General features: G+C 38.1%; 1 protein-coding gene across 2 annotated transcripts in view; it reads right to left on the bottom strand.

Annotated features, from left to right (window-relative positions):
- LOC134620278 (gamma-aminobutyric acid receptor subunit gamma-3) overlaps positions 1-19094 on the bottom strand; it is a 72455-nt gene that overhangs the window by 23165 nt on the left and 30196 nt on the right. The window lies entirely within an intron of this gene.

Below are 19094 nucleotides of genomic sequence, written 5' to 3'. Positions count from 1 at the left end.
ATTTACTAGAATTAATGTGAAATATGTAAATGAGAATGAAACAGCTGATGGACAGACCGATGGCATGCCTGTGTTAACCAGCAGACCTGTGAAATGTAAAAAATAAAAAATAAAAAATCATATTGTTAAACACACTGCTGCTCACTGTATTCACTAAAATACTCAAAATCTATTAGTTGTCCTTCATTCAAGCCTGACGAGTAGGATGGACAGAGCTCTTCAGTCTGCAGCATCAAGACTCAAGAACAATTTACCACTTCAGCTCCATTTAGCTGACTCTGTGAAGTCTTTAAAAGAAGAACAATTGAATAGCATTCATTTTAAACTACAAAAAACCCCTCCATGGCTGTCCGTCCATCCATCCATCCAATTCAGGGTCGCAGGGTGGCTAGAGCGTATTCCAGCTGCTGTTGGGCAAAAGGTGGGGTAGACTCTGGGCAGGTTCCCAATCTATGTCAGGGCTAACACGGAGAGACAGACCACCATTCAAACTCACAGTCAAACATTTTTCTGCATTTTTTAACCCTGAGAGTTTCATAAGGTGATATTCACATGAAAAACTGAAAAAAAAATTAGGCATGAAAAATGCATTTGAAACTGAGTGTTTTCTAATATTTTACCGGAGAAAAGTACAAAAAGTGCATTCTGGGTAAATTGTCAAGGCTCCATATCACCAAGTGCAATAGGTGGCTGCTCAGTACAGGTTAGAGCAAATCACAGGTCTCCTTTTACCTACATTTGATACCACGATCATTTTGTAGCCATTATGTCTTCTTAGTCAAATTATTTTCAAATTTTCATGGTAAAGTGAAAACTGAGCCTCTGACATTCTCTCACTTATTTATATTTTTAGTCTTGACTCACTCTACTTCTTATCTAACTCTCAAATACATTATCTGAATCTTATCTCACGTAGGTTTTTAAATTCTCTCCTAATATTAAAACTACTTACTAACGCTGCCAAGAGTTATTATCAAAAAGCTTATATGCAAGTTACAGTCTTCCATTTAAGCAGGGAGGAAAATGTGAAAATGAATCCAGTAGCATACCACCGAAGAGCCGATGATGCTGTTGATATAAAGTCTTTTTTTCAGGATTTAAAACCAAACAAATATACTGTTATGACACTTCCTGGTATTTGTGGTGGTTTTAGCACCTGAAGGTGTAAAGTGGCAGTGAAAAGCCTCTTCCTGCATTTCTCATGAGTAAATATATGTTCTCAATGTACAGTTCGGCCTGGTGTTGCTCTTATAAGCAAGCACGACTTCACTCGGTACGCTGAAATCCTGCACTCTATGGTAGCAGCACTCATGGAGTTGTGGAGGTTTTCTTGGTCTGCAGATGATGCTTAGGCACTCACTCAGTACTTTAACTTTTAAAACCTAAGAAAATAAAACTAAAGCAAAAAGTTACTTAAGACATCACTATTACATTAATTGCACATAGGATGCAATTTAATCAAGCTAACAATTGACTGTTATTCAGAAGATACAGTAACTATCCATGTTGTGACAAGAAAACATAAATCATGCAGATGAGCAATGATTAGTCGTGCTAGTGCGATCTGTGGTATGCAAAGCTAAAATTCTCCTCAGCAACAGCTGAGTTCTTACGGTCCTCTGGTAACAATACAGACAAAGAAGTGAAGCATAATGAAATTAATGATAGCCTGTCTTCCTCCAGCAACCTACATCTTTTTATTCTGCTGCCACCGCCGGAGATGCATTTGACCTTTTACCCGGTCTCTGCACCAGTTTGAATAGCTCACCAATTAGAAGGAAGTCCATAATCAAGAGAACCACTGGGTACTCATGACCTTTAATTGTGTGGTGCTCAGGGGAAAAAAGTTAAATAATATCCAGCACTTCATGACCAGTGAAAAAAGAGAGCTGCAGATCAAACAATGAAACTTAATATGAGCTGAATCACATCTGGAAACAGTCAGCTGCAGGTGGAGGGAGAGACGTAACCCTTACACATCAGCATTTCTAGCTTTGAGTGTCTTGTATAATTTCACATTAGAGGTAATTTTAACTATTCTGAAGGAGTATCGATCACACTTCCCCTCCCTGCTGCTCGCAGCTGCTTCCAGTCATTACAGCAGGTGTTGCTGTGAAGAAAATGGGTCTTTCACCTCAAATGCCTCGGTGGAGCAGCTATATTAAGGCTGCTGATGTAGAGATACTGTACATACTCATGTTAAATTTAAAGGTGCTGATGTGCATTACAAATGGACTCCACATGATCATTTCATTCAATATAAAGTACAGAATAAAAGATGTTCATCTTTCACTTTAACCAGCAAGGTTTTGATTTGCTGTCCAGTAAGAAAAAAGAATACTGCAGCACGTGACAACAGCGTTTCCAGCTTTGTGTTGGCAGTTTGGGAAATGGCCCACCTCATTTCGATATGGCAATGTCTCTCTACAAAAAGACAGAGGAATGAAAATAATGATTTTCCCAATTTGGTGTGACCTTCATCCCATTTAACACTATTATGATTAACTGCAATGTCACCTGTGAGCCAGGTGTTATCAATAAACTGGAAGAGTTGGACCTCGTTATTGCTTCTGTGGCTAAATGGGACCAAATCTCTGCAACCAGGCTCGAGCACCTGTGGAAAGACCCCCGCTCCCCTCATTGTGTGTGAGTAAACCATCAAATTTCAGTTTTTGGGGAGGGGGGGAGCATGTAGTTCTTTTGTGCCGGCCGACTTCAAATTGAACAAACTTTGACCAATTGTGAACTGTCCCGACAGCTTGTGGCATTCGAGTTCCAGAGAAAACTGTGGAACAGTGGAAGCTGTCTTAGCTTGTTACAGGTGCTGCACTATCATCCATTAAAGTACACCGCTTCACAAAAAACAGTCAAAACTGTGAATCAGCCAGCATGGCAGCAATGCAGCTCGCCTACTTCCTTCCATATTAAATGCTTGGTCGTTCGTAACGACTGGAGGAGACACCACACAAACCAAACTTCTGCTACCACAACTCAAACTCAGATTTTGTATTGCATATATTTAGTATTGCACGTATTAATTCAATCTATTCTGTTAAAGGTTTTTTTTGTTGTTTTTTAAGATTTTTATGAAGTGTGGTTAGTGGATGTAGGCCACTGCAGCACACACATGAAATGACACTGCATTTAGTCGCATGGCAGTTACAACAGCAATCTTTGAGCCTTCTCATTATTGTTACGACTGCTGTTGTAATGTTGTCTGATATGCAAATTTGAGTGTGCAGGTGCCTCTCCGTGATTGGTGCATCCAGGGGACGGAACGTACGGAATTGGCTAACTACCTGGAGACAACGTATATGATGACACCGCCATGGACGGCCAGTCATTCATCCTCGGCTCACCTTAACCGACCGCTGTTTCTTTATACAGGAGCATGTAGGGGTGGACTGCCTTTTTATTTGATTACCTTTTTCTCATGTTTCTGTTAGTTGGGGAGATAAGTCATTTTCATTTGGTTTGATTCTTTTCATAGATAAGTTTGGTACATCCTTTAGATAGGCTCCCTTTTGTTTGTTGTTTTGGCGTTAGGTCCACCCCAAAGCTATAGTCCGTTCCTTTTGCTTTGTTAAAATTCACTCACTCTAAATAAATCACCATCAAAATTGTACTCGCTGTGTGATGTGCTGCTTGGGGTCACACGGGGATGGATCACCCTTATGTTATGGTCTGGCCACCCCTAGACGGGCCATAACATTATGCAATGTTTTGGTTTTTTTCATTCAGTGTATAAGAGTTATCACAGATGATGGTGAGTACCTAACTCTTAAGCTTTTGTGTTGTTTGGCTTTTGAAAATTGTTCTCCCTTAGAAAAACTGACAAACATCAAAAACTACTTCTAATTTTTCACAAAAGTCCTTTTGTTGTTCTCCAAAAATGTGATTAATTGTGTTTAAAAGTTACTATATTCTAAATGTAAAAAGTGCAAGCTACAAGCTATTTAAAAGCATGTGCAGAAGTGCAAACATGAGGTTTTTATAGAGGTTTTTGGTAATTGAAGATAATAAGGGTATTCTAAAAGTCCGTTTGCAGTTTTGACATGTAGACATGGAAAATGCTTGACAAAATAAGTGTAGGTTTATATGAGACACCAGTGTAAATTTACTTTTTTAAATACACTGTGGAGAAAGTTAAATATTATCCCATCATTTCTCATTCTGTCCCGCCAGACAGAAGTTAAGTTAGGTCACACTGACCACATTTACACTCTTAATGGAATAATTCCTCATCAGCTTTTAAATCATGTGGACAAATGGGAATATTACTCATTATTGAAAACATGCACATGGCTTAATGCCGAGGAATTATTCTGCCACAGTTTACCCGTTGTTTAAAGTGGCCAGAATGCAAATGAGACAGCCACCAGGCTAAATAATGGCTCAGGAATGATTGTACAGCTGAAATGTGAAGCAGGATGATACCTCTGCTCTGAACCGCCTGCAGTGGTTCAGCTGTTCAGGGCCATCTTCCACTAACCTTCCTGTCTTCTTATGTAAATACATCTTTGTTAATGACTTTTTTAGATGCAAAGCAATTTATAGAATAACCTTGTTCTGCACTGTGTCGCCTCAAATGGGTGGGATACACCTAATCACCACATTCTGCCGATGCAGAGGAATACTTGAAATATAAAACATTAAAACTGCCTCTTTGACCCCTGCATGGAATTATGCATCTATAAGCTCTACAGTAAAACACACACACGAGTTGTTTGATATATTATAGTTTGTGTTTACAACTCAATTCCAAAACCGTAGGACACTGTAAATTGTAAATAAAAATGTGTACGTAAAGTAAGTAAAATTTATTTATATAGCGCTTTCCACAGATAAAAATCACAAAGTGCTTTACAACACAAGAAATGGAAATATAAAACAATGTAACAGTAAATAAAACAGCAATGTAAAACAATAAAAACAACATAAGAGGAAATTAATCAAATACTTTTCTAAATAAAAATGTCTTCAGCTGTTTTTAAAAGAATCAATGGAGTCCGTGCAGCGTAGAGACAGTGGAAGAGAATTCCACAACTGTGGTGCCACTGTCTGAAAGGCCCAATCACCATGAGTTTTAAAATGAGTGCACGGTACCACCAGCAGTCTCTGATCTAATGACCTTAAAGCTCAAGAAGATGAATGTGGTTTCAGCAGGTCAGATAAATATTGGGGAGCTTGACCATTTAGGCCCCTAAAGGTTAGAACTAAAATTTTAAAATGATACCTAAAACTTACAGGCAACCAGTGAAGGTAGGCTAAAACTGGAGTGATATGAGATCTTCTCTTGGTGCCTGTCAAGAGACGTGCTGCAGCATTCTGCACAGTCTGAAGACGATTTAAGGCTGATTTGTTAAAACAAGTAAAAAGACTGTTACAGTAGTCTAAACGGGAGGAAATAAAAGCATGAATAATCATCTCAAGTTCAGGCTTTGACACCATTAGTCTGAGTTTTGAAATATTCCGTAAATGATAAAAACAGTTTCGGACCAGCTGCTTAGAATGTTGCTCGAGCGACATCGAGCTGTCAAATATGACACCGAGATTTCTGAGGCTCGATTTTACATAAGGGTCTAAGAAGCTGATATGCTGCCTAATTTCTGAGACCATGTGGTCTGGAGCAACAATTAGAGTTTCTGTTTTATCAGAGTTTAGTTGGAGGAAATTGTCATTTGACCATTGGTTGATTTCTGTCAGGCAGTTACTTAAATTAGGCAATTTATAAAATTCAGAAATTCTGAAGGAACAGTGTAGTTGAATGTCATCAGCATAGAGATGATAGGAGATATTTTTTATAGTGCTTAATAATTTGGCCTAGGGGGAATATATAAAATATATATATATATAAAAATATATATATATATATATATATATATATATATATATATATATATATATATATATATATATATATACACATACATAAAAGCTGTGTGTCTGCAGCTTTTATGTATTACAGATGAAGAGAGATTCAAAAGGTTTTACATTTTCTGAAATTGTGGATGCAGTTTTGTGCAGGACGGTGAACCTCTGCCCAGCTTTACTGCTGAGAAATTCTGCCTCTCTACCTCACTTTATACATTTGATATCATTTTACGTTATATTTTGAAAATAAAAAAGATGCAAAACTAATAAATATTGGTTTATTAGATTTCCAAACCATTTAACTCCCGTTTTTATTTGTATTTTAAACAGCATTCTTACTTCTTTTTGGAATTGGGGTTGTACACAGTTTACTCCTGCAGGTTTGCTCTAATGTCTTTAACTCTGTGATGCCAAGTGTGCATCTGATACGACTTTCTGAGACCTTCTATATCATTAGTGTAATTATTTTTAAAACCCTAAATTGTGTTTTTTTAAGACAAATTAAAACTTGTATGCAAATTTCTTTTTGATTTGTCAGATGGTTAAATAAACACTGAATTTTCAGAACTATTAGAATTTTCATGGTTCCGACTTTTTAGAATTAACAGTGAACTGCATCACGGTTCTATAATTGGCCGTATTACTCATCCAGCTAATGCACTGCTGCATACTGAGAGGTAGAGTTTGAGCTAGCTGTAAAGTTGCAGTTAACACTCACCGTAATTCTAAGATCATCTTTTAAATTATCTGACATGTTTGAAGTGGTCTCAGGTCACGTGACCTGGATATAAAAAGGAATGTTTTATCCCCGCTTTAAATCTTTAAAACAGGCTGTAAGTGTCCAAATTCAAATGCAGGGTTGGTCCTCATTGATCCTAATGTTAGTATGCATCCATGTTTTACACTACAGGCTTTTCTCATTTCTCCATTTTGTTGCCACCTTGCGTCCTCTGTCATCCTGCCTCGACCTGGAAATCAATCATCTTCAAGGATACCTAAATTCTTAAAATGCATCTGGAGGAGAGACAGAGGACAGGGTCAGTTTGCTGGAGGAGATTTACTCTATGAAGTATTCTTTCATATTCATAAATTCTTTTGGTGATTTAAGATGATCAGAAGCATTACCAAACTTTCTGCCCTTCATCATTTATGTGTGTGACATACTATGGGTGTGCCAAATTTAATATTTAACTGAAATGGCTTAAAAGAGACAGCTGAAAGGCAAATAGGTCACATGAGGTATATTCATCAATGTATGAAGTCACGTAATAACACAATAACATCTATCCTCTTCCACTTATATAATTCACAGTCACCGGGAGAGGTTGCTATTTCAACACAAGCCTAACACAGACAGACTAGCTAACCAGACCAGCTAACCTAACAAGCAAGTCTTTGGACTTGGGAGGAGGCCAGAATACCATAGAGAACCCACCCAGACTCGAGGTGAGCATACAAACTCCACACAGAAAGAGCGAGCCAGCTGAACCCTTGTTATGAGGTGACAGCATTAACCACTGAAGCACCTGAGCATAACCATGAATTTTTGAACATTTAATATAGTTAAACAGCCAAAAGCCTTTTTTCCCCAAACTTCCTATATTGACAAGCAGCAGAGCAGGGAATCATGAAATAATTGCTGTGGCACTTTTTGTAGTATCCCAGTTGTTCTGATGTTTCACTTTTTTCATAAATCGCAGATATGTTGATGCCTACAGAATTTCTTGGTCCCTGGGTCTAGGTCTCAGGACTTTTGTAGTTCCACTTGCTGAAAAAGGTTTGTTGTCTTGTTTTTGCTTTTTCATCATTCTACCCAAAAAGTTGGTTTGTCACTCATCGCCACTTGGATGAGTGATGAAATGTTTCTTCCACTGAAAACACCACGTCCAGATCAATAGAGTCAGCTTTTTGGGATTTCCTTACCTGGATGATTGAGCATGCATCAAGACATTTTGTTGTTGTACTTTTGACTGATTTCCATTTTCTTTAGTGTTTTTGTTTCTTTTAAATTGCTATGTATTTTATATCTGGTTCATTATTTCTCTCTGTGTTTAGTCTTAGGATGTGTCCCCTGTTTTTTTTACCTTGTGTTTTTGTTCATATTAGAGATGTTTTGTTATGTTTTTGTGTTTATTCTTCTCTCTCTTGTCATCTTGTATCCTATTGTCAAGTTTCAATCTTTTTGTTTAGTTCCTTTTTCATTTTGGTAGTTTTGGTCTCTTGTATTTAACTTTACTTCCCCATCTTATTAACCTTGATTAGTTTCAGCTCTTTTCTGTTACCCAGGTGTTTCCCTTTCCCTTCATTGCCTTTAGTGTGTCTGTGTATGTATGACCTTTGTGCTTTTTTTGTCTTTCCATATGTTTGCTCTGGATTTTCCTTTGCTTCTGTGCTTCCCCTTGGGGAATGCATTTTGGTTTTTGGACTTTACTTTTTAAGTTTTTCTTTATCCTGCCCAGATGAGTCTGAATTTGCGTCCTTCCATTTAAACCCTGACATAGGAATTCATGGTAAATACTTACACTCAGAGTGCAGCCAGAACCTTGTGGATCTGAAATTGAAATTCGTCCACTATAAGTGACGTATTTGCTGCAGGATGGTGAATTAACTACAAAAGCATACCTGCTTGGTAGTCTCAATTCTAAATAAAAGTATGCCAAGAATACAACCAGTTGGCAACCAGATGAGCTGAATCCCCTCTTGCAAAAAGACTGGACGCAGTCGAGTTGTGCTCATTGGTGCAGACTGACTCAGATCGACTGACTGCATTTACAATTTAGATGGCAATTATTTGCGAACCTCTACTAATCTGACTGACAGTGACTGTGTGTGATCAGAACTTGGCTGTTTGGGGAACAGTTGTCTTCCACCAGGTGGCCTGTGCAATCACCTCACAGTTAAAAGTGGTTGAGGGTGTGAATAGTAAAAAAACCAATCATCGATAAACACGGTTGACTGAGCCGTAAGAGAGCAGTTAATTTAATCAACACCCAACTGGCATTTCTGTTCAGCTGGTTAGCTTTTGTGTGTAGACTGTGTTTCAAATAAAATAGGGCAACTTAGGTAACATTAGATGAATACATAAATCTTGCTTCTTTGTATACTATTATCAAAAGTTTGAGGTCAGGCATTATTATGGGAGTTTCTCAGAAAAGGTGAACAAGACTTGACTTTTAACTGGACATTAAGAGACAGCAGTAGAGCTGGCATGCTGATATGTGCCAACATATGAATATAGAATTGAATATGTAGAATAATGGATAGAATAAAAGAAAAATGAGAGCACACTGCATTTTCACCCTTTGGTATTCATCAACTTTATTCCAAAGATTGTGGTTGCACTATTGGTGCCCAACTTCAAGTTCTTCAAGGATATAAAGTCTATATTTTACTTCACATGAACTGAACTGAAGCACTTTCAGAACAAGTATTTCTTCTGAAAAGCACAAATAGCTGTATCTTTCATTCTTGCCACATCCTTGTTTTTAACTACCTAGCAATTACCTAAACTAAACTAAACAAAACATCGTCCTGCTAAAATCTGTAGCCTTTTAGAGTTGTATTGTTAATTTCCAATTCGTAAGTTCAGCGCGGGTCACTGCACCAAGAACGATAAACTAGGGCAAAGTGTAGAGCTCCAGCCCTGCAGTGTGAAGCTGGCACTTAATGATTATGCAGAAAAAGGCACAAAGTACATACTGTATCTGTCCTCTGCTTTGAGTCATCTTGGCACTCTCCTTCCCGGCTAAGGGTTTTCTTCTTGTACTTATTAAAGGCAGCAAAAGGTTACATGTAAGAAGGAGGCAAACTTTATCATCTGTGTGGTAGGGCCTAGTGCTCAAAGTGCACAGATACAGTAGGTGAAGGCTGAAAACCAAATAATTCACACTTAGATCCACAGTTAGATTCAGTTTAGATTCAGGGCACTGAAATCATGTGATAAAACTGACTGTTCATACTGTTCTGGGTTATCTGGTTTTCACCAGATCTTTGCCAATTTTTGTGGTGTTTTCTTGACGTGTTCCCTGTCTCTCATCATTTTAATAATTTTAACTTCAAGTGTAGTTTCTCATGTGACTTTTGTTTATCAGGTTTTCAACAAACATCACGAGTTCATCCCAGAGTGTCTTCATCTGCATTTGGGTCAATTTTGGGATAAGCCTCAACACTTTGACTTGGTATGTAAACCTGTTTCTGCCTCACTCAGTTTTTTTTTTTGTCCCCAACTGAAAGAGTCTGCTGAAAGTAAATGGACTGAGGGTGGTGTTAGCATGGATCGCTACCCTAGATATAGCTTAAACAGCGCAAACAATGCTTGTTGTGGTTTATTTTGGTTATCATTCAACTCAGAGTTGAGTTAACTTGATCAGCCCACAAAAAAGCTTTCCGGTGTTTCTGTCTTTTAGTCTGCTTCAGCCGATTAAAAAAAAATATTTCAAACCTTCTGCTAACATTAAACAGCCTTAAGTCCTCTGAACTTTACTGATAATAATGGCCAGCATATCCAGTTAGCAGAGAACTTCTCAAATACAGGTGACGTGGTAATGAATTAAGATTTTTAATTTCATCAACTGCCCAGCTACAGCTGATAATTCTGAGACCGCATCACAGCACATGCATTCCTACGGAGCCCCTCTGATGACATGGTCCAAAAAATAAATAAATTGTGGCCACAAAATACTACTTCGTGGGCACGAAATGGGTATAACGTGCCCACGAAATACTATTTCGAGGGCACGAAATAGGTGCGCACGAAATGCTAATTTGTGGGCACGAAACACTTGCGATAACCGTGATCCTTCCCAGGCCCTTGCAGTTGGTTGACAATAAAATCTATCCCGGCGTCCAGGTCGTACTTACATCTGTAAAGCAACTGGGCTCTCAATATCCTGTTTAAATGTCTCTCTAATTATGGTTCCTCGCGTTGCCAGGCTTTTCAAAATGCATTTGTAGCTCATTCCCAGCCTAAAATAAAACTCAATCATACGGTCTCTGTCCATGGTGTATAGGTTTAGCCTACTCTTATGCTTATGTCTCTACGCAGCTGTCCAGGAATTGTATCAATATGATGTGTGCACGATATCTATTTCATTGTCACAAATGCGTAATTCGTTGCCACGTTATACCCAATTCGTGCCCACAAATTAGCATTTCGTGCGCACGTTATACCTATTTTGTGGGCACGTTATACTATTTCGAGGGCACGAAGTAGTATTTTGTGGCCACAATTTATTTATTTTTTGGACCATGTCATCAGAGGGGCTCCGTACATTCCTTTGGTATTCCTGCATGAAACTACAACCAGCCAATATGTGACTGGTCACTGAAACTTGGCGTAAAACCAGAGAAAAGAGAAAAAAAGTGGACAAATTCTGCTTCTTTTTTTTTCTTCTGTGGGGTAGCAATGGTAGCTGCCAGTATTTGTGTTACTTCCTCTTAAATAAGGTAGTTGTTGACACCACACAAATGATCAATGATGAGGTCACTGTATGAACAAATAATTCCTAAGAGACTAAAGCTCAGGTTACAGACAGCTCAACTTTTTTTTTCTACTCCCGAATCTGTGTGAAGATGTCTGAGCTGTTCAGACCTTCTGTTTCTGACCAGCATCATGCTGCATGTTGATGCAGGCAGCTGCAGTTTTATGTGTTGCTGCTTATTTACAAAAAAAAAGACTTCAAACAAATATGCAGCATTTGGAATGCAACTGTTGTTTTGTAGTTGTCTTCTAAACCGCAGTGCATCAGCAACTGAGTGCATCAGAGGAAGTTCAAAGAATTTTATAAACTATTTGAATGATCTAGGAACAATTTAAGCCCCATTGAGTTTCTGTTATGTTAATCTGAAGGCATCCGAATGTGTTGGCTTCATGTATGAATGGCACAATCAGTCTTAGTAACATAGGAAATTTTATACACAACTTCTATCATGGGACAAATTTGAATGCATGTTAGACAGTAATGGGTAGACATTATGACTGTGAGTGCTAAAAGAATATTTTACTAAAGCTGTTAAAGCGGAATGAGGAATATTAACAGAAGACTGAGTAGCAGACTGATGAAGTTAGCAATGCTGTGTATCCGAATGGCTTCAGGGTCATTAAAAAAAATTTAATATATGGCAATAAAAGGTTTTCTCAAACCTTGATTCTTGTGCTGTTAGTTGAAGTTTCTTTCAGGGGAGAAAAAAAACCCTTCAAAGTATGGATGGAAGGCACTTTCTGAAATACAGTAATGTCAAGGACAGAGAGTCACATCACTGGGCCAGAACGAGACCTGGAAAAACTCTAGCAGAAGCTGAAAATACCTGCCAAGCAAGGTTACTAGGTAGTGGCTGACTCTTAGATTACTTAAATAAACTGTGAAGAACAAATATATTAGAAAAAAAACAAGCATTATTTGTCCTTTGCTACAGTGGCTATACATTAACTCCCCAAAACAACACACTGTGACATCCCCAGAGGTGCTCAGACTCTCCTACATAACTGCATCACTGAAACTGATACCTCAGGATTTGCAGATTTTAGCAGACAATCTGTCCTGCAACGGAACAAACCAAAAACACCCCGAATCCTTCCTTCCTACTAGGAAAATCTGCTTCCTTGAATCAGCTGGTTGTGCTGCTTTTATACTGGTTGGCATCACCACTGTGATACTGTCTGTTAACAGTAGGCAAGACAAAGAGGATTCTCTGTACGCACAGGTATCATGAAAATTATGAACATTGCTAAAAACAGAAAAGATATTTCTGAGTTCATTAAATACTGACTGAACCACACGTGGAGAATATTAATATTCCAGAGACCTGTTCTATGTTGTGTTACCGAGAGCCTCATAATTTGATCCTCATGCTGATGACTTAATTTCCCAAATCTTCAGCCACAAAGTAAAAATAAGAAATGCAGCATTCTCTTTGTTCAAATAGACGCTTTGTAACTGTTAAACCATCAGTTGCAAAACTGTTTTTTACACTATGGATGAGAAATGATCAAGGTCATTTTGTATTCTAGCAGGTGTGCACCAAACAGTTACAGTGACTGCAAACTGCAGGGACATTACAAATTAATGTTGTGGTGGGAGCTAAAGAAAACCACACGAGCAGGGATGTTGGAGGAGCTCTGCCAGCAGCTTCTTTCTGCAGCAGGAAATGAGCTGGCATAAATACTGTGTTTCTCTGGTCATCCAGTGTATAACGAACAGCTTGTGAGTGGGAAGCTCTCAGAGTGAGAAAAGCATCGTTTGCTTTTGTTTGGCAGGAATTCCTTGATTACAGGAGGCTTCCTTGGACACTGCATTCCCAGAAAGTTCTGTATTAACACAACTTCTTTATGATTACAAAGATTTGGTCTTCTCCGATTAAGCATATTGTTCACTCCTAACTAAAACATGCCTCAGAGCTTTGCTATTTCTGATTAGCTCCTTCTTGCTTTGCTTCACTGTCACTATTTTCAAATTAAACAGCTTACTGGAAATCGGTCCCCGTTTAGATGCTTTCCTTTTCAACACCTTTTCTCTAAACCACATGACCCTGATTGTTTTACACTCGGCATGGGGTCTGTCCTGGTCTGTGTTTTCTGTTGGGTTTTTTGTGCAGTGTTGTGTTGTCTGTGCTTGCCTGCATTTGTTTACATGTTCACTGTTATTGGTCTTTGGTTACTGCCCAGCCAGACCCCAGAGCTTTTGTCAAATGTTGAAAATATATAAATACATAATATAACCTAATTTCCCAACTTTTCCTTGGCTTTAATTAAATATATCACAAGGTAACCCTAACCCAAAGGAGAATTTACAAGTGCATAATGTTTAGATGATCTGACTGAACTAATTCTGGCTGCTGGTTAATGTGATGATGGTTGTTCTTAACATGAGTCTGAAAATACAATGTACTGAAGTTTATATAATAAACTATGAAATATTTATAGAGCACAAAATTGCCTCAGTTGCCTCAAGGTGCTTTATATTTGTAAAGGCCCTACCCCTCATAATCTTGATTTATGCACTTCATAAAAAGCTGATTTTATTGCATTAAATACATTACACAAGAAGCACATTTCTTTGGGACTGACCAGCAGTTCTTATGACTGACATTCAAATACACTAAACTATAACCATAAACCAGCACAAGAGGAACATTTGAGAGATCCAGGTGTATGACACATTGGTGTATGGTATTTTAATCCAGGAGCGTCAAACACATGGCCCTGAAAAGTCCAGTCTGATCCACTCTTTCACTTAGGAACACATGGAAATTACCAGTTTTACAGTTTACCTCCGACAAAGTTCTCACTAATGGAAAGACCATTACATGGACAAAAAAACTGGAGGAGCAAATCAACAGTTCAAAATAAACAACTTATGGAAAAGAAGTCTGCTTATAATTATAGGACAAAGTCCTGGTAACAAGCTGCCAGTGGTTTTTCTGTAATATTAAGCCTTCAATTCTTAAAGTTTAAGCCCCAAAAGCTTTTCTCCTCATGCTGTCTTTAATTCATTTCAGCAGCATTAAGATCACATGTGTCAAAGTCAAGGCCCGCGGGCCACATCCGGCCCGTCGTACATTTATATCCGGCCCGCGAGATCATTTTATATAGATGTATTATTATTGTTATGCATGGCCAGGTGATATGAGGCGCTAATAATATACAAACTACAGATCCCATAATGCAGCGCTGCAGCCTTTTTGGCAACGCTAGGCTAACTGGGAACATTCCCACGTCAATCTAGCCGCTCACAATGGTGGAGAGAAAAGTTGATTCTGAAAGCAGAGCCTTTCAGCCACAGGTGGTGACTGAATATATGTTTACAGACATTGCTGGTAAACCCGTGTCTTATTAGTGGAGCTAATGTGGCTGTAATTAAGGAATTTAATTTAAGACGGCACTACGAGACAAAACATCAGGATAAGCTGAAAAACCTAAATGCAGAAACTACATAAAGTAGAAGTCTAAAGAAGAATCTGACATTTCAGCAGACGTTTTTCACCAGAGCAAAATCACAAAGTGAAGCTGTTGTGAAAGCAAGTTTTATTGTAGCAGAGGAGATAGCCAAATCAGCCCGGTACCACTCTGAAGAGCTGCATGATGAAGGTGTGCGACGTCTTGTGTCCAGACAAAACGCAGATTTTGGCAAATGTGAGCCTGAGGAGAAATACGATTGCTGATCGGGTTTGTGAGATGGCCACTGATTTAAGAACACAGTTGTGTGAAAGAAGCAAAAACTTTATTGCATACTCTCTTGCTGTGGATGAAAGTATAGACATGATGGACATTGCACAGCTGGCCATCTTCATCCGTGGAGAGGAAATATTGAACATTAAATCGATGCACGAGACAACGACAGGAAAAGACATTTTTTAAAACGTATGTCAAAGTGTAACCGACATGAAACTGCCCTGGGACAAACTTGTTGGACTTACAACAGATGGAGCGCCGGTGTTGTGCGGTGAAAAAAGCAGACTAGTCAGCAGGATGCCAGTAAAGATGCAGGAGGAGAACTGTACCGGTGAGTTAACAGCATATCACTGCATCATACACCAGGAAAGGCTGTGTGGTAAAGTGCTAAAAATGGAGCATGTAATGATCACCGTAACGCAAACCGTAAATTTTATCCGAGCTAAGGTTTAAATCACCGTCAATTTCAGTCTTTTATGTGGGAAATGGATTCAGAGTTTGCCGTCATTCCTTATCATACAGAGGTCCGTTGGCTGAGTTGGGGAAAAATTCTCAGTAGAGTTTTTGAGCTCAGCAAGGAAATCTGTCAGTTCATGGACATGGCACATTTCAAGTAAAGCTGTCACAAATGCACCAGTGCAACTTGCCTCACTTTCCCTGTTGCCAAGCGGACTTTGCTGAACTGCACCTGTGCAGATTCAGATGGAGCTGCAGTGTAATGATAGGTACACTCAAGGGAAAGTACGACACTGAATGGCCCGCACAGTTTATTAGTTTCATTCCTGAAGCAATGCCTCAGCTCCGTCTACATGCGGCTCGAATCTTGTGTATGCTTTCATTTATTTTTTCTGGGGTTTTTGGCAGCATGTTCATATTTCTAACTTGCATAATTTTGACAGGATATATTTTTATGAAGAGCAAAATATTTAAAGTTAAAGTTTATTTTTTTAAGTTTATTTAATCTGGAATAATATTCCTGTCTGTTTTTTATTCATATTTATGTTTAAAAAACATTGTTTTAGTGTGTTCAATAAATGTTTATCTTGTTTGGCCCGCGACCTAAAGTGTGCCTTGAGTTTTGGCCCCCTGTGCAATTGAGTTTGACACCCCTGATTTAGATCATGTAGAAAACCACAGAGGTATTATTGAAAGTGTACTTTTTAAATATAAAAGTTTGTTTCTGTTTGAGGTATGGCTGAGTCTTGCTGTAGTGGGCATCGGGGGATAAAAGCAATTCTAACTGTACTTTTCGCCAACTGATTAGCGCCGCTTGGTGATTTCCACCCACCAGGCTCAGGAGAGCAGTTAGGAGCTCATTATATCTTAATACAGCACAGTGAGGTAAAGAAGACACAACAGTCACTTGTTTTCTTTTCAGAAATAATATGATCACCTTTTAATAAAAATAAAAAAAACCCCTTTCTGTAGTGTATATGTATATATAATATAATACAGTACTCTGAAAAGCATTAACCTTCCCTCTAATTTCTCATTAAACAGATTTTAATATTAGACAAAGATAACCTGAGTGAATACAAAATGTCTTTTTTAAAATCATTTATTTTATTAAGGAAAAGTGGGTTATCCAAGCCTGCCTACTCCTCTGTGAAAAAAAGAAACATGCACGTGTTGTGCAACCCTTGGCAGCAAGAACTGCAATCAAGTATTTGTGATATCTAGCAACGAGTCTTTCACATGCAGGAATTTTGCCTTTGCAGAATTGTTTTAATTCAGCTACACTGGAGGGTTTTTTAGCATGACCATGTCACGTCGGTGTGTGGAGAGAGGGAAGAGGGGACCCAAATGCAGGATTCGCAGGCTGATTGAGGATGTGGACGGTGTTTATTATGAAGACAGAATGAAGAGAACATGACAGATTGCACTAAACTGAATGACTGGACTGGACTGGAAACACACGCGGAACCAACAATGATGAGACAAGGAACTGAGAGAAACCGAGGGCTTAAATACACTGGATGATGAGAATGATTAGAAACGGGTAAGAACACAGCTGAACTAAATCTAACTAATGAGACAATGGAAGTAGAACTTGGCATAATGCGCACAGACAAAAGGCTAACACAACAAAACAGGAAACATACATGTAAATTAAATACTGACAAAAGTCCAAACTGAAAACACTGACAGAACAGCCTGTTTAAGGTCATGCCAAAGTATCTCAGTCTGATTTAAGTCCAAGTTACTTCACAACCTTCATTTGTTTTGTTTTTTTGCTTTTCTTTTTAGGACCTTTTCCTTCACTATTTTCTGGTTGAGAGGGGAATTCTGATGTTCTTTTTACTGCTGCTGTTACTTGTATGATATGACGGGACTCAAACCTTCCAGAAACCTCAGCGTTTTTCTCATCAGGTCACAGAAGATTTTCCAAAGATCTGTTATTCAGTTTCTTTAGATTGTTGGGTGACATGTTGCTTTTTGAGATCTTTTAGCCTACTTCACTTTGTCAGGCAACATCTGTTTAAGTGATTTTTTGATTTGACAGGTCAGGCAGTAATCAGGTCTGGGTTAATCACAGTTAATTCATGATTTAACAAGAGTGAGCAATTATTTTTTCCACACAGTTTTCCCCCCTAATTAATTAAATGGTTTAAAAACTGCATTTTGAATAATATTTGTTTTCTTTGTCTAATATCAAAATTTGTTTACTCTGAAACATTTAATTTGATAAATATGCAAAAAAATTTTAAAATTAGGAAGCAGGCAATAATTTACTTTTTCACAGGAGTGAATATGTATATTCATTTCCAGCACCTTTGTGTAGCCATTACATTCAGCTTTTAATAATAACCGGAATACATACAAAAAATGAATAATGATAATAAAAAAATGTAATAACTTTTCATTTCTCTTAAGATTTGGGTCGAATCTGAATACTCTGTCTTTAAAGTGGACGTGGAATTTTTAGTCCTTATCTCCTGACACAGTTGTGCATGTTTGAAGAGTCTCTTCTTTAGTTATTACAAGTCACTTTTTAAATGAAGTTGTTCAAAGTGGAACTTCATTGTGTTTGCAAGACAGGGTGAACTTTTGGTACTGTAATTAAATCTTACATGTAGAAGTCCTTGTCCTGTCCTCACTTTTTCATAGCAGCTGGGACATGACATGTAATATATTGTCTTTTGAGGACTCGCTTCCTTCTGACAGGTTTAGAAGACAGGCAATTTATCAGGTATACTATTTCCTCAGCAGATTCAATAAACAGCCTACAAAAAGCTGTTTTTACCAGCAACATGAACAAGCTTTTAGTAAGCACACTATTAATCAATGTTAGACAAACATTTAAGTGTTTTCTGTAAAGATGAAAGTTAATGAGACTGTTTTTTATCTGTTCTCGGATAAAATTTTAATGTGAAAATAATGCCACACATTTCACCTGTATTCAGTGTTAACTCATGATGTTCAAGATGATGACAATACCTGATATCTTAGCACTTTATGCCAATTAACATTAAGCATAAAGTCTTTCCAAAATAGAAATACACTGATCAAATTTAGGGATTGTTGTAAGATAAATAATCTTCAATGACAGTTTTTCAAATTGACCAAATTGACCTCTTGTAAAATTCTGGTTGACTGATTTCTCATAGACTTCATTTTAAGAATAAAAATAAGCGTTAACTGGAAAAATAATAATAAAGTTCAAACCTATACAACTTGGAAAATGTCTTTTAATCTTTGCTTGCTGGATTCATGCGTGAAGAAATAAAATTGTGCTGCTTGCTTTGACAGGAGTGACTTTGGTTGGCAAACCTCTGAACGCAGATACAGATACGCACAAACTATGCTTGAATGGAAGAATGTTAGCCACTCGGTATGAATGTTTGAGATTCAGAATGAAGGGTTTTGTTTTGTCTCCGGCAGTACTTCGACTTCATGAGTTCTACGTAGGCGCTGCCAGCTTTTTGTCAAAGGACTAGGCATAATGCATAAGGGAACAAATGAACACTAATCGGGCCATTGTTAAAAATGTCACCACAGGTGTGCAGAAAAGTCTTTGACATGTGAAAACGGTCTGCTGAGTTTCTTCAGA

The sequence above is a fragment of the Pelmatolapia mariae genome, linkage group LG23 (assembly GCF_036321145.2).
Source record: "Pelmatolapia mariae isolate MD_Pm_ZW linkage group LG23, Pm_UMD_F_2, whole genome shotgun sequence".
NCBI lineage: Eukaryota > Metazoa > Chordata > Actinopteri > Cichliformes > Cichlidae > Pelmatolapia > Pelmatolapia mariae.
The sequence above is the reverse complement of the archived record's forward strand: the minus strand, read 5'-3'. Positions and strand labels throughout refer to the sequence as shown.